Consider the following 22041-nt stretch of genomic DNA (forward strand, 5'->3'; position numbering starts at 1 on the left):
TGGTTTTAATATGATGTTGTAAAAGCGCGACATGCCATCGAACTTGGTTAAAGTTCACTATTACTGTTCGGCACAATCATTTGAACAGTGATTGAAAACTCCTAAGGCACAGGTCAAAGTACCAAGACACTCTTCTGCTCTTTCCTCAGGTTTTATCAGCATCTCGCAGCATGGACGGAGCCCGGGTGGGGACTTGGAGACCTCATGGCCCATGGGGCCCCATCATGGCCCAGTTCACCAGCCCTGGACCCAAATACTCAGTCCAAGGAACAACAGGTAAAACAAGGATCCGAGTGGTGTGTTGAGCACACCCGTGGTAAAATCAGCTACAAACCTGTTTCCCTTTTTCCCCCTTCTCAGAGAAGCCCCCTGCTCCTAAAACCTTCCCACGCAAACCCAGTACATGTGAGGTTTGTTTGTTTGTTTGTTAATTTTTATTTCTTTATGATTATCACTGGAGCCAGACTGTCAGGCGGTCCAGTTTCTTTTTAAGATTATTTAGCAATGCAGTTGCAGAAGCTTTTATGCTTAGAGATTTACTGTTTGTTACTACAAGGCACAGTACAGCTCACCTTTATTACTCTTGGAGGAAAAAGGATGGGAATTTTGTGAGCTCGGCAGCTCAGTCTCCTGCAGCTTCAAAGGAGCTTTGAAATGAGGTTGCCTGCAGGTGGCCTTTCACGTGCTGTTCTTCATACGTTACCTGAACCACAACCCCCCAAAGCCCCCACTTACCCCTGTCAAGGGGCAGAACCTCCTGCAGAAGGCAGCTGCTCGCCAGGTCCTCGATATTGCGTGGAGCCTCCATGGCCAGGAATGGGGAGTACGTGGCTCCAGCCTCTCCCATGGGTGGACTTCCCGAGATAAACTTTGAGATCATGCCTGAAACAAGTGAGTAACATTTCTCCAGCTGTTTGTTCAGACAAGACTAGGATGTTTTCACATTTCCCTGCAACAATGGCACAAAAGTTAGATGGGTGCAAAAGAGAGATGGGTACAAAAGGCTCAGCTCACCCCTTCAATGAGCTGTAGATGTTTTCTAGCAGCTGGCACTTCTGCAGCAGTTAAGGAGAGCAGCTCTTGTTGAAATTGCCTCCTTGGCTTGAGAAAAAAGGCCACATCTTCACTGCTTTTGTGCTGTTGTCCTCTGCCCTAGGCGATTACTGCCCTGAGAAGCCCAACAGACACGTCCTTATGTGCCCTCCTGTGCAGTCCATGTCCTTCCGGCACAGGGGCATCAAAACCGACCTCCCTCCAGGTAAGTGACTGTGGGGAGACACCTACCCTTGCGTAGCGTGTGAGGCACGGACTCTCGATAAGGTGCAGGGAGAGACATTTATTACTAATTCAGGCTTGTATTTATACTTGATAGGATGCTTGCTCAAGCATTGCTGATTTGCTAAGTTAGGCATTACATAAGTGATACATTTTGTGTTCCTACCAAAGCTGCTACCAGAAAAGCATTTTTTGATGTCACAAGTTACCCCCTGTCCTTGATGTATCAGTCCTGTATCAATCCCTCTGGCCTTAATATATAATCAGTACAGTCCTTGCTTCTTGTTTTTCCACCAACACTTGTTCCCCCGCCGTCGACTCTTGTAGTTTCTCACAGGCTCGATGTCAGAATACCACCACACCCTTGGAGCTCAAGCATCCTCTACTGACAATCTGCTGCTCAGCTTGTTAACCAGGGCCAGTTCAAAGCCTCCACTGCAGGACACAGCTGTTTCCTGACAAGCTTCCTTCATGTGCAGTAGAAGCAAGTGGGGAGTGCTCCTGCTTGGCTGCAGCTGCCTTGGCAGGTGCTTGTGCTCATCTCTCAGCCCCAAGGTCTGATCTGTGCCTTTCCCCCCACCCAAGCTGTGCTGCTGGCTCTGAGGAAATAGGGGTACAGCGGGTGGATGGTTTTACCAGAGCTGTGAAGTTCCAATGAACCCCTCGGGGATTTTTTCTTCCTGGTTCTTGCAGTTCCAGCACAAACTCATCTCATCCCACAGAAGCACTGACAGCTCAGTTTCGGAGCTGCCAACAGTGCCCCAGCGTGGCAGAAGGTGGAAGGATTGGGAAAGGGGGCAGACATCCTTCCTGCTCCTCTGAGCAGGTGGCATGGAGGCACCTCAAAGTCAGTTTTAGGTGAACAACAAGTTCAAACCAGATTTTATTCTGGCTGGAAAAGTGTAGCAAATACACTGACTAGAAACAGGGTTTATACAATTAGTTAGCACTGCAACAACATAAAATATTGATCAGATATCAGTTGAGGGGATTATTGTGGTACAACAACATAAGAATAATGAGGATGCACAATGTGCATGCATTCAGTCACAAGAAAGAAAACCAGAGGCCTCTTGAGTCCAGGGAACCCACAAGAAATAATCACTCGCCTGGGTTAGGCGAGGGCTCACACTTGCCTGATTAGACAAGGACTCATTCAAGGATCTATCCAGTAAATAACCACTCACCAAACGAGAAGCTGAGGCGCTCTCAATCCTGGGAAGTCTCCTTAGACCGTGTACCAGTCTAAGGAAGGGGCTCCAGTTCACAGACCCGCAGCTCCGAGAAGACCACTCAAAGGGGTCTTCTGTGGGAACCCCATTTTATAGTCTGGTCAGATGTGGCTGTGGGCATTACAACATGGTCCAGAAGATTTGCAGCTACTCTGGGCACCTCCTTTGTTGAGGACCCTGTCAACCGACTCAGGGTCCCATTAAGGACCCGGTCAATTGACAGAGGGTCCCACCCTTCCTGCCCCCCCAGCTGGTGGAAGTGAAGTCACCCTGCCGGGGCAGGGGAGGATGTGACTGGCAGCACCTTGGTACCACTCTGGTGCGTACGTGGGGACAGGCACAGTGGGGCACAAAAGGTGCTAAAGAGCCATCAACTGCCCCACTGAAGGCTCCAGATCTCAGGGGGACGTGCAGCTGCCACAGCAGCCTTTGCAGGGTGCCTGTCTCTGCCCCAGAGGTTTCTTCTCTTCCCATTCCTCTTGCAGGTCCAGGCACCTACATGTTGCCCAGGGTGCTGGGCCCCAGCACGGTGCACACAGCTGCCAGCCCGTGCGATTCCATGAGGTGGAAGAGTCAGCAGAATCACTACAGTGCCGATCTCGCCACGGTGAGCTCTGCTTCTCCGCCTTTTTGTAACAGCAGCTGAAGCTGCTCTGCTCTCCTCATGGCAGAAGAGCTGCAAAGCCTGCAGGATCCTTTCTTAGCACATCCTTGGCTGCAATAGGAGCAGAACCCAAGAGTGCACGTGCCCGCTGGCAGGGCCACAGGATTCTCCTGCCATTCCAGCAGGACAGGGGAGGCTCTGCCTCCACCGCTGTCCCTTGTTTTCTAACAGTTACAGTTTTGCTGATGTAGCACTCATCAGCTCTCATGGGAATCTCCCTCCTGCTCTGAGATAAGCCTCATCTCTGCTCCTAGTCCTTGCGGGTTGAATTCGCTTTGCTTGATTGTCACTGTGGAGAGCTGGCAGTGGAGATGAAGGTGAAGGAGAAAAATCCTCAGAGCAATTCCTGAAACATATTTCTGGCAGAAAAACCAACCCCTTCTTTCAGCTCTGAGCTACTTAGGATCAGGATTTCACATCCAGTGGCCACAAAAACACACAAAGAGAAAAATGGCTGCCCACACCTCCACCAACTTGCAATAGAAGGGCTGTGGTGTTTCCAAATCCTTTACATTCCTGCAGAATTTAAAAACCCTTGGGAAATACCCAGTGATGATCACAAACCCTTGGTGATCTGCTGCCATACACATGAACTCCCATTGCGCTCGAGATTGGTCCCTTGGCAACCTGGCAGTGTGAAGAGCCGGCGAGAACTGATGGGAACAGCTCCAGGGGATCTCCACCTGGAGGTCACAGCTGCTGCAAGGCTGAGCTGTTGCAATGAAAAGTTGAAATCTGCCATCACAGATTCATAGTGTCAAAGGCTTTACTGAAGTCCAAGTACACAGCATCCTCAGCCTCTCCCTCATCAAGTAAGCAGGTCATCTTGTCACAGGAGATCAGGCTGGTCAAGCAGGACCTGCCTTTCATAAACCCATGCTGACTGGGCCTGATTGCTTGGTTGTCCTGTGTGTGCCATGTGATGTCACTCAGGATGACCTGTTCCGTGAGCTTCCCTGGCACCAAGGTCAGATTGACAGGCCTGTAATTCCCTGGATCCTCCTTCTGACCCTTCTTGTAGACAGGCATCACATTCGCCAACTTCCAGTTGACTGGACCTCCCCAGTTAGCCAGGGTTGCTGATTCACAATTGAAAGTGGCTTAGTGATCACGTCTGCAAGCTCCCTCAGCAGCCTTGGATGGATCCCATCTGGCCCCATAGACTTGTGTGTGTCTAAGTGGTGTAACAGGTCACCAACCACTTCCCCTCGGATTATTGGACTACATTCTGCTTCCTGTCCCTGTCTTCTGGCTCAGGGGGATGTGTACCTGGAGCACAACTGGTCTGACTGTAAAAGACTGAGGCAAAGGCGGCATTCCACTTCTTTCCAGCTATGTCATTTCACCTGTCAAAACTAGAGTTAGGTCCAGTAATCACCGTTTCATTGTCCCATCATTGGTCAGGACACCCAGGGAGGGTCAGGAATGGATCTCCTTTAGTCCTGCCAAGGGAAGGCATCCAGCTGAGTAAATTGGGGCATCTCACTGTGGGTTTATACTCAGAATCACAGAATGGTTGCAGTTGGAAGGGACCCCTGGTGATCATGTGATCCAACCCACCTGCTAAAGTAGGATCACCTAGAGTGGATTTCACAGGAAGTGTCCAGGCGGGTTTGAATGTCTCCAGAGAAGGGAACTCCAGAACCTCTCTGGGCAGCCTGTTCCAGTGTCTGTCAACCTCAAAGTAGAGAAATTTTTCCTCATATTCAGATGGAACCTCCTGTGCTTCAGTGCCTGTTGCCTGTCATCCTATCATTGAGCATCACTGAAATGAGTCTGGTCCCATGCTCTTGGCATACATCCTTAAGATATTTATGAACATTGATGAGATCGCCTCTCATCCTTCTCCAGGCTGAACAGACCCAGCTCTCTCAGTCCCTTCTCATAAGAAAGGTGCTCTAGTATTAGTATATTAGTAGTAGTAGTATTTTATTATTACATTGTTGTCTTATTAAACTGTTTTTTCTCAACCCACAAGTTTGTCCCTTCCCTCTCACTTCTCTCCCCTCTCCCCCTTTGGCAGGGTGGAGGAAGTATGTGACCAAACTATCATGGTCTTAGTTGCTGGCTGGGGTAAAACCATGGCAGGGAAGAATAATAGTAGCTTGGGAAATCTTGAAAATCACTTTCCAAGATGCTGACACTCTTTTTGGTGGTGGGAAACGGCATGAGACAGGAAAGCCATAAAAAACTGCAGCTCTGGAGGTCCAGAGTGGATCTGAGGATAAAGAAATGTCATTCTGAGCACAGTGCTGTGGCCATTCAGAGGAGTCTGGATCAGGCATGGCTTTGTGTTTCAAGGAACAGCTGGGGAGGATGGAGAGACAGCAGCACAGGAGGGGACATACTGGGGTGAGCACAAGGTGGGGAAGCGCATGGGGTGTCTGCAGCCTGCAGGGAAACAGCCACAGGCCTGGGACAGTGTAGAACGGCCTGTGGTGGAGATGGCCAAGGGTGAGGCTGAATGTCCCTGGAAGGCCCAAGGTCTTTGTCCCCTTGGCTATGGCTGATGTCCCTGCCACTGAGGCCTAAGAGGAGACCCATCATTGTCATGGCCATGAGGCCTCATTGCTCCTTGCACCTCCCCAAGGGAGGTTGGGAGGTGTCACATTGTTGTCCCTCAATGGCACCGCACTCCCCACATCCCCAGGAAGAGCCCTGAGACACACGTGAGGGACAGGATCTCCCTTCCTAGGTGCAGGGGCTCGAGGTTTGACCATCCTCCTTCATCAAACAAACCAAGGGTTTTCTCAGCATCCGAGCTGCTGCACTTTGCCTTTGCCTGATGTAATCACAGTCTCCAATTATCTGTTCTAACGAGTCCTTGGGGAGGCTTTGTCAGGAATGGCCTCCGTGGCACCCATTAGTGCTTCAAGGAACTTTGGAGTTTGCTTCTGACTTGGACTTCTTGAGGAGATTCTTCAGTCTGCTCTTGGTATCTGAGGTTCGTGGACTCAGCACCAAATACGCCATGGGGCTCATTAAAATACAAAAAGCCCTAACGAGCCATGTCTTTTCCTGTCATTTTCTTCAAGTCTGCAAGACTTGTACAACTATTTGGAGAGGTTTCGGTGAGTTACTTCGTGATGAAGATTTCAAAGAAGATTTCATAAGGGAGGGTTTTTTCTTTCAACAGTACTTTCTATCGTTCTTGATTTCATAGAAGAAGTGACAGCAACATTCTACACTGGACATTGATCCAGAGGGTCACCTGAATACACAGGGACAGGCAGGAGAAGCTGTCCCTTAAGGTCGGACACTGTATGGACAGCCTTGCTCCTCATCCCTCCCCCCGCAGTCTGCCAGTTCCCTCCTTGGCCACCTGGGACTTGCATCACTTTTCCTCACATCAGACTTCTCCACTGAGGTCTGCAGGTGGATGGTGCAGCTCCTCTGCACCAGCTCCCACCTGCTCTCCTTAGAGACCTGGCTGCACTCAGGCACAGAAAGGTTTCTCTTCGATGCCAACAAGGAAACACAATACAATTTAATAGAGTAAAACACTTTCCACAACTGTCTAAGCTGGATCTGATGAGGTCCACCACGCACAAGGGACATCCACACAAGAACTGTTTTAGACAGAGTTAGGAAAGGATAGATATAAACACAAATAATGTGTTGACTGCCGTGTTAATTAGAGCTCTGAAGAACGGGGCAAGTTTGTAACTCCCTGAAGCTCCAAGCAGAAACCAAACAGTTGAGAGGCAACTGAATGACCAAAGAGGAAGCGGAGGAGAAAACCCGAGAGTGCTGGGAAGGGTGTGTGTCCAGACAGTCTGCTGAAAAGTTTTCCTTTGACATGGACCTTGAATCAGGAGAGCTGGAAACTCCTGAATGACAAGGGAGATGAAATAATAGAGTGTTGGTAATAGAAGTACAGGGGAAGACCAAAGTTCTCCTCCCCTTAGTACGCTTCCCGGTAATTCACTTTTTGACATTTTTTTTAAATATGTAAAAAAGTAATACATAAAAAGCTTATCCATGTAACTGAAGACGTGTGTGTCATATCTATTTTTGTTTCTGGAAAACACTTTCCTTTTTGAACAAAAGAAAACCTCTCAAAGACTTGAAAAAAAAAAAAAGTATGTTGACATCTTTCTTTGCTTTGAATGTTTGTCTTCAGTTCTTATTTTCATTTGCATTTGCATTAACTGACATCTGATGGGCCTACAGGCATTAAGCCAAGATCACTTTCTGTCTTGTATAACGCCCCATGCCCTCTAAACCTTCTCTGCCCAGGACTCTTCACACTTTGCCCAGAGCAAGTCACACTGAGGCGTTGTCTGGTTCACTGGCTGAGATGTTGGTTTAGATGGTCACCTACAGCACAGGTGGATTCATGGCCCATAATTGTCTGCTCTGACCAGTTAGAAACTGAGCCCAACATCACAATGGGATCATATGAGAAGTGAGGTTGAAGGGCCCTCAGGAGTCTGCAGTCCAAGCTGTCACAAACTGGGTCAGACCAAGGTGTTCAAGCCCTGATTCAATCAGAGTTTGAAAACCTCCAAGGACAGAGGCTGCTCAGCCTCTCTGGATGACCCGAGGCAGCACTTGGCTGAGCTCCTGGGGCAGGGGTGTCAAACTCATTTTCACTGGGACCACATCAGCCTCACGGTTGCCTTCAAAGGGCCAACTGTAATTTTAAGACTGTATAAATGTAGGAATAGTTGTATATATACAGTCCTAAAATTACATTTGTCCCTTTCAAGGCAACCATGAGGCAGATGTGGCCCCCAGTGAAAGTGAATTTGACACCCCTGTTCTAGGGAAAAAACTTTTCCTTATGTCTTGGCTGAACCTCACCTCTTTCACCTTCCACCCATTGTTTTTTGTCCTTCTGCAATGCACTACAGTGAAGAGCCTGGCTCTGCATTCTCCATCACCTCCTCGTTGGCACTGGCAGGCTGTGATGAGGTCCCTGTCAGCCTTCCCTTCTCTGGCATGGACAAGCCCGGCTCCCCCAGCCTCTCCCCACAGGCAAAGTGCTCCAGTCCCTGGCTGTCCCTGGGGCCCTTTGCTCAACCCACTCCAGCTTGCCAATATCTTTCCTGAATTGGGATCTGAAATCTGGATGGAGTATTCCAGAGAATCCCTTCCCTCCATCTCCTGGCCGTGCTCCTGGTGGCACAGCCCAGGGTGCTCCTGGCCTCCCTTGCACCAGGGCACACGCTGCCTCCTGCCCAGCTCCCTGCCCACCCAGACCTTTCCCACAGAGCTGCTCGCAGCCAGGCAGCCCCAGCCTGTGCCATTGCCAGGGTGAGTCCCCTGCAGGGGCAGACACTGCTGTTTGTCCTTCTGGGGCTTCCTGAGGTTCCTGCCAAGACGTGCTCTCCTCCTTGAAGCCCTTCATTGAGCACAGAGGCCTGGGTGGGTGTTCCAGTAAAGACCCAGACACAGAAGGAATTGAGTCCCTCAACCCCAGCATCACTCTCTGCTGTTATTGAATTTCCCTCCCCACCCAGCAGCAGCCCTGCATTTCCCTTGTTCTGCCTTGGTCTCTGATGCAGTGGTCTCTTTTCTTGCAGCCACCAACCCCAGGTGAGCTTTGCCCTTCCCAAAGTCATCCCTGCACAGCAAAGGTGATGCACATAGACTCCTTGTCTGTCCTTATCCTTGCTGTCACCCCTGGCAGCTGCTTTGTGGCCCCTGTCTGCACCCTGTGCTGTGACAGCCCAACCCTGCTGCCCCACACGTGGTCCCACAGCCCCACGGTGCAGGCACAGCACAGGACAGGGTGCATTTGGGGTGGGGAACGGTCTCCCGGTGTGATGCCCACATAGTCCTTGGTGCTTTCTCACCCCATGGCCTTCCTGTGTGGCAGCCTCTCCAAGCTCCTGGAGAGGCCGTGTCAGCTGTGGGGTTCACAGACAGCCCTGCTCCAGGGTCTGCCAGGGTCTGGCCCAGGAGAGAGGCTGGGCAGGGCTGGCCATTCCCTGAGACGGGCCCTGAGCCCAGCAGGAGGATGGAGATGGCCTCACAGGGAACCTCACCCGTAAACCTGGGCTGAGCGGCCAGTGCTGGAAATGGCCCATGAGAGGTGGCCAGTGGCTGGGGGGTGACGAAGGCCCTGGGCCACCTTCCTGGTCTGTCCATGCCGTCAAGGTCACAGAGCAGCTTCCTCTCTCCTGCACCTGCAGGACATTGATCCCTCCCACAAGCCCTGGCTCTGCACCACAACCCCTGGTGTGAGTCTTCACCCTGCATGGTCATGCAGCATGAGATACAGGCTGATGTTTTTCTCTCCCAGGTACTTTCCAGCCCAGCTCAGCTCCCTCGAGTCTCTCCCACCTCCCCTGCCCTCTCTCCACCTTCAATGCCCTCTCCCCAGAAAAGCCCAGTGTGGGGCTGGTCCCACAGCAGTGCCCACTGCAGGTGCTCTGGGCAGTCACCCCACAGCCTCTGCCCCTCTGAAGGGCACAGCAGCTCCTGGGGGTCAGAAAGCGGTCAGCCCCGGAGGTGGGTAAACACGCATGGCAAAAGGAAAAGGAGGCACCTGTGTCCTTTGCTCTCCTTTCCAGGATATCCTGAGAGGTCCTCAGCCCCTCCATGCCATCCCATCTCCCCAGACCAGCACAAAAGCCCTGGCCCTTGAGGTCCTCCTTGGACAGTGCCCCATGCCCAGAGGAAGCAAATGTCCAACAGCAGCTCCATCACCCAGTTCCTCCTCCTGCCATTCACAGACACACGGGAGCTGCAGCTCTTGCAGTTCTGGCTCTTCCTGGGCATCTACCTGGCTGCTCTCCTGGGCAACGGCCTCATCATCACCACCGTAGCCTGTGACCAGCACCTCCACACCCCCATGTACTTCTTCCTCCTCAGCCTCTCCCTCCTTGACCTGGGCTCCATCTCCACCATTGTCCCCAAACCCATGGCCAATTCCCTCTGGGACACCAGGGCCATTTCTTATATGGGATGTACTGCCTAAGTCTTTCTGTTTTTCTTTTTCACTTCAGCAGAGTATTGTCTCCTCACCATCATGTCCTACGACCGCTACATTGCGATCTGCAAACCCTTGCACTACGGGACCCTCCTGGGCAGCAGAGCTTGTGTCCACATGGCAGCAGCTGCCTGGGCCAGTGGGTTTCTCAGTGCTCTGCTGCACATGGGCAATACATTTTCACTGCCGGTCTGCAAGGGCAATGCCCTGGACCAGTTCTTCTGTGAAATCCCCCAGATCCTCAAATTGTCCTGCTTAGATGCCTGCCTCAGGGAAGCTGGTCTTATTGCTTTTAGTGCTTTTCTATTCTGGGGATATTTTGTGTTCATTGTGCTGTCCTATGTGCAGATCTTCAGGGCCGTGCTGAGGATCCCCTATGAGCAGGGACGGCACAAAGCCTTTTCCACATGCCTCCTTCACCTGGCCGTGGTCAACCTGTTTGTCAGCACCTCTTCTTTTGTGTACCTGAAGCCCCCCTCCATCTCCTCTCCATCCCTGGATCTGGTGGTGTCTGTTCTGTACTCAGTGGTGCCTCCAACATTGAACCCCCTCATCTACAGCATGAGGAACCAGGAGCTCAGGATGCTCTGAGGAAGCTGATGAGTGAATGTTTTCAGCCATACACTGCCCACCCTCCTCTTCAATGGCTCCAGTGTACATCACGACAGGCCAATCTTTGTTTCCCTCTTATACATTTTTTTTCTTTTTCCACTTGTGATATTGTTGTTTTCAAAGAAATGCCACCCTACATCTCCTCCTGCTTAAATATCCACCCATGTTGTGTGATCCAGAGACCTTGTTTAACCAGGGAGTGTCTTAAATACAAGTGAAATCAATGAACATGATTTTTAATTTTTTTTTATTTTTTAGGGTTTTTTTCTTATGTCTGAGACCCATTCTCATTGTATCAGGGATGAATGGGAAATGAAAATGGTGGAGAGAGGGCAGGGGAGGTGGGAGAGACTCGAGGGAGCTGAGCTGGGCTGGAAAGTACCTGGGGCAGATGGGATCCATCCAAGGCTGCTTAGGGAGCTTGCAAATGTGATCTCTAAGCCACTTTCAATTGTGTATCAGCAACCCTGGCTAACTGGGGAGGTCCAGTTGACTTGAAGTTAGCGAATGTGATGCCCGTCTACAAGATGGGTCAGGAGGATCCAGGGAATTACAGGCCTGTCAATCTGACCTCGGTGCCAGGGAACCTCATGGAATAGGTCATCCTGAGTGACATCACATGGCACACACAGGACAACCAAGCAATCAGGCCCAGTCAGCATGGGTTTATGAAAGGCAGGTCCTGCTTGACCAGCCTGATCTCCTGTGACAAGATGACCTGCTTACTTGATGAGGGAGAGGCTGAGGATGCTGTGTACTTGGACTTCAGTAAAGCCTTTGACACCGTATCCCACAGCATCTCCTGGAAAAGCTGCAGCACATGGCCTGGATGGGTGTATCTGCGATAGATAAAAAACTGGCTGGAGGGCTGGGCCCAAAGAGCTGTGGTGAACAGAGCCAAATCCAGGGCTCAGTATTGGGGCCAGTTCTATTTAATCTCTTTATCAATGATCTGGATGAGGGCATGGAGTGCACCCTCAGTATGTTTGCAGATGACACCATGCTGGGTGTGAGCGTTGATCTGCTGGATGGTAGGAAGACTGTAAAAAGGGATCTGGACTGGCTGGATGGTTGGGCTGAGGCCAGTTGTCTGAGGTTCAACAAGGTCAATCACAGGGTCTTGCACTTGGGTCACAACAACCCCAGGCAGCGCTACAGGCTCAGGGAAGAGCAGCTGGAAAGCTGCCCAGCAGAAAAGGACCTGGGGGTGTTGACTGACAGCAGCTGAATATGAGCCAGGGTGTGTCCAGGTGGAAAAAAGGCCACCAGCATCCTGGCTTGTATCAGGAATAGTGTGGCCAGCAGGACCAGGGCAGTGATTGTCCCCTGTACTGGCACCAGTGAGGCCACACCTTGAGTCCTGGGGTCAGTTTTGGGCTCCTCACTATAGGAAAGACCTTGAGGTGCTGGAGCGAGCTCAGAGAAGGGCAATGGAGCTGATGAAGACCCTGGAGCACAAGTGTGATGGGAGCGGCTGAGGGACCTGGGGCTGTTCAGCCTGGAGAACAGGAGGCTGAGGGGAGACCTTCTGATCTCTGAACTGCCTGAAAGGAGGCTGGAGCATGGAGGGTGTTGGTCTCTTCTCCCCGGTAGCAAGTGATAGGACAAGACGAAAAGGCCTCAAGTAGCACCAGGGGAGGTTTAGATTGGATATTAGGAAAAAAATTATTAACAGAAAGGGTTGTCGGGCATTGGAAGAGGCTGCCCAGGGAAGCGGGGGAGTCACCATCTCTGGAGGGGTTTAAAAGACATACAGATGAGGCTCTTAGGGATATGGGTTAGTGCCAGAGTTAGGTTATGGTTGGAATTGATGATCTTGAGGGTCTCTTCCAACCAAAATGATTCTATGAATCTGTGATGGCAGATTTCAACTTTTCATTGCCACAGCTCAGCCTTGCAGCAGCTGCGACCTCCTAGAGGAGATCCCCTGGAGCCGTTTCCATCAGTTCTCACCGGCTCTTCACACTGCCAGGTTGCCAAGGGACCAATCTCGAGCACGATGGGAGTTCATGTGTACGGCAGCAGAGCACCGGGGGTTTCTGATCATCACTGGGTATTCCCCAAGGCTTTTAAATTCTGCAGGAATGTAAAGGATTTGGAAACGCCACGGCCCTTCTATTGCAAGTTGGTGGAGGTGTGGGCAGCCATTTTTCTCTTTGTGTGTTTTGTGGCCACTGGATGTGAAATCCTGATCCTAAGTAGCTCAGAGCAGATGCCTGAAAGAAGGCGTTTGTTTTTCTGCCAGAAATATGTTTCAGGAATTGCTCTGAGGATTTTTCTCCTTCACCTTCATCTCCACTGCCAGCTCTCCACAGTGACAATCAAGCAAAGCGAATTCAACCCACAAGGACTAGGAGCAGAGATGAGGCTTATCTCAGAGCAGGAGGGAGATTCCCATGAGAGCTGATGAGCGCTACATCAGCAAAACTGTAACTGTTAGAAAACAAGGGACAGCGGTGGAGGCAGAGCCTCCCCTGTCCTGCTGGAATGGCAGGAGAATCCTGTGGCCCTGCCAGCGGGCACGTGCACTCTTGGGTTCTGCTCTTATTGCAGCCAAGGATGTGCTAAGAAAGGATCCTGCAGGCTTTGCAGCTCTTCTGCCATGAGGAGAGCAGAGCAGCTTCAGCTGCTGTTACAAAAAGGCGGAGAAGCAGAGCTCACCGTGGCGAGATCGGCACTGTAGTGATTCTGCTGACTCTTCCACCTCATGGAATCGCACGGGCTGGCAGCTGTGTGCACCGTGCTGGGGCCCAGCACCCTGGGCAACATGTAAGTGCCTGGACCTGCAAGAGGAATGGGAAGAGAAGAAACCTCTGGGGCAGAGACAGGCACCCTGCAAAGGCTGCTGTGGCACTTGCACGTCCCCCTGGGATCTGGAGCCTTCACTGAGGCAGTTGATGGCTCTTTAGCACCTTTCGTGCCCCACTGTGCCTGTCCCCACATACGCACCAGAGTGGTACCAAGGTGCTGTCAGTCACATCCTCCCCTACCCCATCTGACCAGACTATAAAACGGGGTTCCCACAGAAGACCCCTTTGAGTGGTCTTCTCGGAGCTGCGGGTCTGTGAATTGGAGCCCTTTCCTTAGACTGGTACGCTGTCTAAGGAGACTTCCCAGGATTGAGAGTGCCTCAGCTCCTCGTTTGGTGAGTGGTTATTTACTGGATAGATCCTTGAATGAGTCCTTGTCTAACAAGGCAAGTGTGAGCCCTCACCTAACCCAGGCAAGTGATTATTTCTTGTGGGTTCCCTGGACTCAGAGGCCTCTAGTTTTGTTTCTTGTGACTGAATGCGTGTACATTGTGCATCCTCATTATTCTTATGTTGTTGTACCACAATAATCCCCTCAACTGATATCTGAACCTATATTTTATGTTGTTGCAGTGCTAACTAATTGTATAAACCCTGTTTCTAGTCGGTGTATTTGCTACACTTTTCCAGCCAGAATAAAGTCTGGTTTGAACTTGTTCACCTAAAACTGACTTTGAGGTGCCTCCATGCCACCTGCTCAGAGGAGCAGGAAGGATGTCTGCCCCCTTTCCCAATCCTTCCACCTTCTGCCATGCTGGGGCACTGTTGGCAGCTCCGAAACTGAGCTGTCAGTGCTTCTGTGGGATGAGATGAGTTTGTGCTGGAACTGCAAGAACCAGGAAGAAAAAATCCCCGAGGGGTTCACTGGAACTTCACAGCTCTGGTAAAACCATCCGCCCGCTGTACCCCTATTTCCTCAGAGCCAGCAGCACAGCTTGGGTGGGGGGAAAGTCACAGATCAGACCTTGGGGCTGAGAGATGAGCACAAGCACCTGCCAAGGCAGCTGCAGCCAACCAAGAGCACTCCCCACTTGCTTCTACTGCACATGAAGGAAGCTTGTCAGGAAACAGCTGTGTCCTGCAGTGGAGGCTTTGAACTGGCCCTGGTTAACAAGCTGAGCAGCTGATTGTCAGTAGAGGATGCTTGAGCTGCAAGGGTGTGGTGGTATTCTGACATTGAGCCTGGGAGAAACTACAAGAGTCAACAGTGGGGGAACAAGCATTGGTGGAAAAACAAGAAGCAAGGACTGTACTGATTATATATTAAGGCCAGAGGGATTGATACAGGACTGATACATCAAGGACAGGGCGTAACTTGTGACAGATCAAAAAACGCTTTTCTGGTAGCAACCTTGGTAGGAACACAAAATGTATCGCTTATGTAATGCCTAACTTAGCAAATCTGCAATGCTTGAGCAAGCATCCTATCAAATATAAATACAAGCCTGAATTAGTAATAAATGTCTCTCCCTGCACCTTATCGAGAGTCCGTGCCTCACACGCTACGCAAGGGTAGGTGTCTCCCCACAGTCACTTACCTGGAGGGAGGTCGGTTTTGATGCCCCTGTGCCGGAAGGATATGGACTGCACAGGAGGGCACATAAGGACGTGTCTGTTGGGCTTCTCAGGGCAGTAATCGCCTAGGGCAGAGGACAACAGCACAAAAGCAGTGAAGATGTGGCCTTTTTTCTCAAGCCAAGGAGGCAATTTCAACAAGAGCTGCTCTCCTTAACAGCTGCAGAAGTGCCAGCTGCTGGAAAACATCTACAGCTCATTGAAGGGGTGAGCTGAGCCTTTTGTACCCATCTCTCTTTTGCACCCATCTAACTTCTGTGCCACTATTGCAGGGAAATGTGAAAACATCCTAGTCTTGTCTGAACAAACAGCTGGAGAAATGTTACTCGCTTGTTTCAGGCATGATCTCAAAGTTTATCTCGGGAAGTCCACCCATGGGAGAGGCTGGAGCCACGTACTCCCCATTCCTGGCCATGGAGGCTCCACGCAGTATCGAGGACCTGGCGAGCAGCTGCCTTCTGCAGGAGGTTCTGCCCCTTGACAGGGGTAAGTGGGGGCTTTGGGGGGTTGTGGTTCAGGTAACGTATGAAGAACAGCACGTGAAAGGCCACCTGCAGGCAACCTCATTTCAAAGCTCCTTTGAAGCTGCAGGAGACTGAGCTGCCAAGCTCACAAAATTCCCATCCTTTTTCCTCCAAGAGTAATAAAGGTGAGCTGTACTGTGCCTTGTAGTAACAAACAGTAAATCTCTAAGCATAAAAGCTTCTGCAACTGCATTGCTAAATAATCTTAAAAAGAAACTGGACCGCCTGACAGTCTGGCTCCAGTGATAATCATAGAGAAATAAAAATTAACAAACAAACAAACAAACCTCACATGTACTGGGTTTGCGTGGGAAGGTTTTAGGAGCAGGGGGCTTCTCTGAGAAGGGGGAAAAAGGGAAACAGGTTTGTAGCTGATTTTACCACGGGTGTGCTCAACACACCACTCGGATCCTTGTTTTACCTGTTGTTCCTTGGACTGAGTATTTGGGTCCAGGGCTGGTGAACTGGGCCATGATGGGGCCCCATGGGCCATGAGGTCTCCAAGTCCCCACCCGGGCTCCGTCCATGCTGTGAGATGCTGATAAAACCTGAGGAAAGAGCAGAAGAGTGTCTTGGTACTTTGACCTGTGCCTTAGGAGTTTTCAATCACTGTTCAAATGGTTGTGCCGAACAGTAATAGTGAACTTTAACCAAGTTCGATGGCATGTCGCGCTTTTACAACATCATATTAAAACCACTTTTGCTAATATCTTTGACGGGGGTTTTCTGAGCCATCTCAATCACCCACTGGTGACATCCTGGTCCTGTACCATGCGAGTCCTGTCTCACCAGAGAATACCAATGCTCTCGATAAAAGAACATTTTTCACTATTAGGTGGGTGAGACCCTGGAACAGGTTGCCCAGAGCAGCTGTGGATTCCTCATCACTGGATTTGTTCAAGGCCTGGGGATGCAAATCCCCTCAGGCACAATGGAGCTCATCTCTGATGCTGAACTAGGGCAGAGACGGAAGAGTCTCAGGACTTCACCTGTCTCAGCCGCGGCCGTCAAAAGGGATGAGGATGACAATGTCTGCGTCTGCTTCGTCTCTGCGGCACAGAGCGTGGCGAGCAGTGAGGGCAGCCAGAGATCTGGCAAGAGGGGTTGTGGTGTCAGTGGCCAGGGGACCCTGGGGACAGCCTGGGACTGTCATGGAAACGCACTATGACATCGGGAGGCTGTGCTATTGCATCACCTGGCTGATCCAGGGCTGGGGACGTCCAGCCTGCAGGGCCAGACCTTCCTGAGGTCTGCTTTCCTGCCTCAATGCGTATTTTCAGGGTGCACATGAGACAGATTTGGAACGTCAGCAGAGAGCAGGGGAGCTTTCCAAAGCACCCGGTTTTTACACTGCCCTTGCGCTCAGTGACGGTGTTGACAAGTGACACAGCGGTCACAGAGCTCTGGTGGGGAGCAGAGGCTTTGCCTGCTGAGGCAAACCAACACTTCCAGATTCACTGCTCTAAGACTGTTAGAGGCGATTTGGGCTTCAATACCAGAACAAAAGCATTTCCATCACAGAACCCCAGCCACCACCTCTGTGATCGTCTTGGCAGGGACCAACAAACACTGTGTTGCAAAACACGTGACGGCTATAAAAAGTGTCCTGTCCTCCCCAAATCATTCTTTCCCTCATACCCTCAGATTACTGCAGTAATAATTATATAACTGCATGAAGAAAATTAAGTCCCTTTCAGCCAAGCCAGATGTGGACAGGCTGAAGAGGGTCCAGAGAAAGGCCACAGAGATGAACAAAGGACTGGGCAGCCGCCATACGAGCAAAGGCTGAGAGAACCGGGCTTGTTCAGCCTGGAGAAACGGCGGCTCAGGGAGAGCTCAGCACCATGTTCCAGTGTTTCCAGGGTGGCTACAAAGATGGACATGCCCTTTGTACAAGGAGTCCCAGGGAACAGACAAGGGCTGATGGGTACAAGCTACTCCTGGGGAGATCCTGACTGGACACAAGAAGGAAATTTTTCACCAGGAGAGCCACCAGCCATTGGAATAATTTCCCCAGGGATGTGGTGAATTCCCCAAAATTGGAGACTTTAAAGATTCAGCTGGACGGGGCGCTGGGCCAGCTCATCTAGACCGGGCTTGTGCCAGGAAAGGTTGGACCAGGTGATCCTTGCCCCTCCATCCTGGGATTCTGTGAGAATATCTGCACAGGTGTGTGCGCACATGCGTGCGCGTGTATGTAGGTGTGTGTGTATACATGTATATGTGTGTGTGCACACGTATGTGGAACCAGGTCCCAGGAGCTGGGCCAGCACGGTGGGCTGTCACAGGGCATCCCACTGACTGGCATCCACATCTGGGATGGACACATCTGGGACGGACACATCTGGGACGGACACATCTGGGGTTTATGGGCTTCTCCAAAATCAGATTTTTCATTGACCCAAAACATGTCAGTGACTCGTTCACCCAAACAAAAGGGATTTGGGGTAGAGAATACATGGGGTACAACTCCTTTCAAAACACAGCGCCTCCATTCTGACATGATGTCTCCAGCCAGATCCTTGTGTCCACCTACAAAGCGAACCCCCACTCCACGAGCCACCCAGCTGCCCACAACCCAGCGCTTCTGGACTCCGATTTTCTCCTTTCACCGCCTCCCCAAACCATTCCCTGGTTCCTTTGCCCAGACCGGGGGTAGCGGCCCCACGCGTGTGCCGCTGGTGCCGCTCTCACCTCTGCAGCTCCCGCAGCCGCTCCAGCTGGTGCTGCTGCTCCAGCGCACTCAGGCGCTGCTGGTGCTGCGCCAGCAGTTCTGCCTGCTCCTGCCTCGCGTCCTGCCGCTGCCACAGCAGCCGAGCCGCCCGCTGCTCCTTCTCTCGCCCCAGCAGCTGCTCCCGCTGCCCGTGGGTCTCCTGCACCTTCACAGAATCACAGAATCACAGAATGTCAGGGATTGGAAGGGACCTTGAAACCTCATCCAGTCCAATCCCCGCGCTGGAGCAGGAACACCCAGATGAGGCTACACAGGAAGGTGTCCAGACGGGTTTGAATGTCTGCAGAGAAGGTGACTCCACAACCCCCCTGGGCAGCCTGTTCCAGGGTTCTGTCACCCTCACTGAGAAGTTTCTTCTCAAATTTAAGTGGAACCTCCTGTGTTCCAGTTTGAACCCATTACCCCTTGTCTTACCACTGGCTGCCACCGAGAAGAGCCTGGCTCCATCCTCCTGACACCTTCACCGAGGTGCTGCCCGGAGAGAGCCCCTGAGGGGTGACGGCACAGAGCTGTTGCTGTCATCACAACACCCGCACGCTGCACCCCAAGTGCGCAGAGGATTTGGGAACAGGACGCTGAGCTCGGGCTGCTCCGCATTCGGAGCCCTGACCCCTCTGCTGCCGCCCAGTGCTGCCCTGGCTGGGGACGTGCTGGCCACGGCACCGGCCCCTCCTCCCGCTCACCCGCGGGACAGTGCTGGTGACAGCGGACCCCACCCGGGCTCACCCCTGGGGCTCCTCTGCCCCACCAGCCCCAGCCCGCCCGCCCCAGGGATGGATGCGGGAAGCGCCTCGCAGCTCTCAGCCCAGCTCCTCCCTGAGCCCGCCCCGACAGCCGCGCTCGGGGAATCCAGGGGCCGAGAGCTTCCCCTCCTGCACCCCCACCGGCTCCCACTGCCCGCCCGGGGGAACCGGGGCTGCTCGGCCCGCCACCCCCCGGCCGTGCCGAACTCCCGCCCGGCCCCGCCGCCGCACGGCGCGGCGCTCAGCCAGCCCGCCGCCCCCATGGAGCGCGCCGCCCTCGGGGAAGGACCCGTTCCCATAGCGACAGGGGCTGCGCCGCGCGGGGCCGGCCTTGGAGAGCCCCCGCTGCCATAGCAACGGGGGTGTCCGCTGCGCGGCCTGACTAGAAATGGCCCCAGAGCCGCAGCGGCTCGGGCTCTTCCCTCGCCCCGGGCTGCTCCTGCCCGTGTCGCCCTCGCTCCTCTGTCCCCAGAGCGAATCCCCCTGAAGGGACCAGAGTGGCCCTGCTGTCACTGCGGGGCTGGAGCAGCCTTGCAGCCCCTCTGCAAGTCGTTTGCTTCATCCCCCTAGAGCTGAGCAAAGTTCAGCCCGGTCTGCGCAAAGGGGCATCTCTCGTCAGTGTCTCTTTCTTGCTGCTTGGGTTCAGACAAAGAGGATCCTCCGGGTTCCCGCCGATTCTCAGTTTGGAGCGAACGCTGAGGAAAACGTGAGGAGGTTGTGTTTCTGCTCCTTAAAATATGTCCCTTTTCCACGAGCCTTCCAGCCTGTCCCTGCCCAAGGGACAGCCCAGCTCAGCACCCGGCCCGGGCACCACACGCTGGGTCCGCACTCCTGCCCACAGCATCGAACACAACCAGCGCTCGCAGCTGCAACGCTGGTTTGCTCACAAACCCAACACTCGGCACCACATGGGCTGCTGGGAAGAGAACTCCATCCCAGCCACAACCAGAGCAGATGTCTGACATCAGCTCTGTGCCACTCTGTGTTTTATTCATGGCTGTTACAAGCGAAACCGTATGCCAATCTTCATTATCCAATTAGAATTTATTAAGCAAGCAGTAAACAGGCAAAACAGTAGTATAAAGGAGGATCGCAAATCATATGCCAGTTTTAATTATCCAATTAGAATTTATTAAGCAAGCAGTAAACAGGCAAAACAGCGCTGGGTGGCCGGGGAGTCTCAGCTCTACCAACGGCACGCAACCCACCCCCACCAGAGTCCCTCTTTTATAGTTTTTTTGTCTCCAGGTAGATTTCCAAGTTGATACAGCTTGGCCCGACGTCTCCTGCGGCTGCGCGTCTGGTTGCCGGGGGGGGTCTCCTCAGGCTCTCCGGTGGTCGCGGGACGGAGGCAACATTTTCCCTCCACACCGCAGGCAGCGACCCCACCCCTCCGGACACGCGCAGCTCACCTCACCCACACAACTCCAATACATTTCCCCGGTTGTACTGTTTCATAAATGTTTGCACAAGATAACGTACCGGTTTGATTAACAAATTTACAACATGGGTTTATTACAATCCCCCCTTTTTATTTTTATCATTTTGTTGATCAAACCGGATAATAGTTTCTCGTGCTAGAGAAAGGATGGAAGTTTCGTGTTCAACACCTCTGTCTTCTTCTATCTGCTCATACAGGTTTTTTTTCAATAACATTAAGTGAGCGGCTTCTAATCGGTTTTTTACTAGTTCGATAACTCTATTTAATATACAGGGCCCGAAGGTCAGAATTAACACTAATATTATTAAAGGTCCTGCTATAGTAGATAACAAAGTAGTTAACCAGGGGGATTGGGTGAACCAGGATTCGTACCAGCTCCGCTTCGCTTCCCTCTCTTTCTTTCATTTTTCTAAACCCTCCCATAACTTGGTCATAGTATCTCTTACTACTCCTGTGTGATCTGTGTAAAAGCAACATGCTTGCCCTAGAGCTGCACACAGTCCTCCTTGTTGTAAGAAGAGGAGATCCATTCCTCTTCTATTTTGTAATACTACCTCCGATAATGAAGTTAAAGATTTCTCTAATGCAGTTATTGATTTCTCAGTTCTTTCTAGGTCTTCATCAACGGCGGCTCTTAAAGAATTGAAACCTTGTTTTTGTTGAATAAGAGAGGTTATCCCTGTCCTTGCTCCTACTGCCCCGATTCCTAACAACGTGGCTATTGTGATAGCTGTGATTGGTTCTCTTTTTATGAGGTAATGTCCAGTATCCCAATGATCACACAGTACACTTTCCTGATGATACAATATTCTCGGGATAATGGTAACTAGTATACAATACTCCCGTGAGTCATTGAACATACTTAGAGATATACACGGGGTGAGTCCCGTTTCAGAACATATCCATCTAGCCCCACCTGGGGAAATAATCCATGTTTTGGTTTGGTTTCTTTCCGGTTGGATAGTACTACAGAGCGATTGCTTAGATTTCGGTACTTTACCTATACAAGCTCCTACTCCGGTGACATGTTGCATGGTTATTCCCTTTTTCTTATCATCCCACTGACAGTGGGAGGAAGAATCACTGCTTACGTTATAGGTGCTGTTAACCCCTATGGCATCATAAAAAGGAGGTTTGGTATCATAACACAGCCAACAATTAGTAGTTACATTAGGATTAGTTTCATTTAACATGCTATAAGCTGCTTGCATGACTGTCCATAGGGGATTTTCATTCACTATTTCTCTCATGGGCAGTAAGGTACTAGTCGTGATCAAGGAATTGCTAGTAGTCAAAGTTGTTTGCTCCAAAGGGTATGACTTTTTTTAGTCCTTTAACTACTATATTGGGACCTATTGCTTGAGGAGTGGGTCTCGCTACTTCCTTCTTTATAAAAATAAGACCTCCCCTATCTGTCCCAGGTTCTCAGTACCTTACTCCCCAAGTTTTTCCTATTTGCCAGATGGGGTCTGTGGGATTGGATATATTAAT

The 22041-nt window shown here is 51.5% G+C and overlaps 1 pseudogene; it reads right to left on the reverse strand.

The window, feature by feature from the left end:
* The window catches only part of LOC136002978 (ciliary microtubule associated protein 1A-like), a 63319-nt pseudogene extending 44912 nt beyond the window's left edge, over positions 1–18407 (reverse strand).
* Positions 18408–22041: the final 3634 nt, after the last annotated feature.

The sequence above is a fragment of the Caloenas nicobarica genome, unplaced genomic scaffold, assembly GCF_036013445.1.
Source record: "Caloenas nicobarica isolate bCalNic1 unplaced genomic scaffold, bCalNic1.hap1 Scaffold_97, whole genome shotgun sequence".
NCBI lineage: Eukaryota > Metazoa > Chordata > Aves > Columbiformes > Columbidae > Caloenas > Caloenas nicobarica.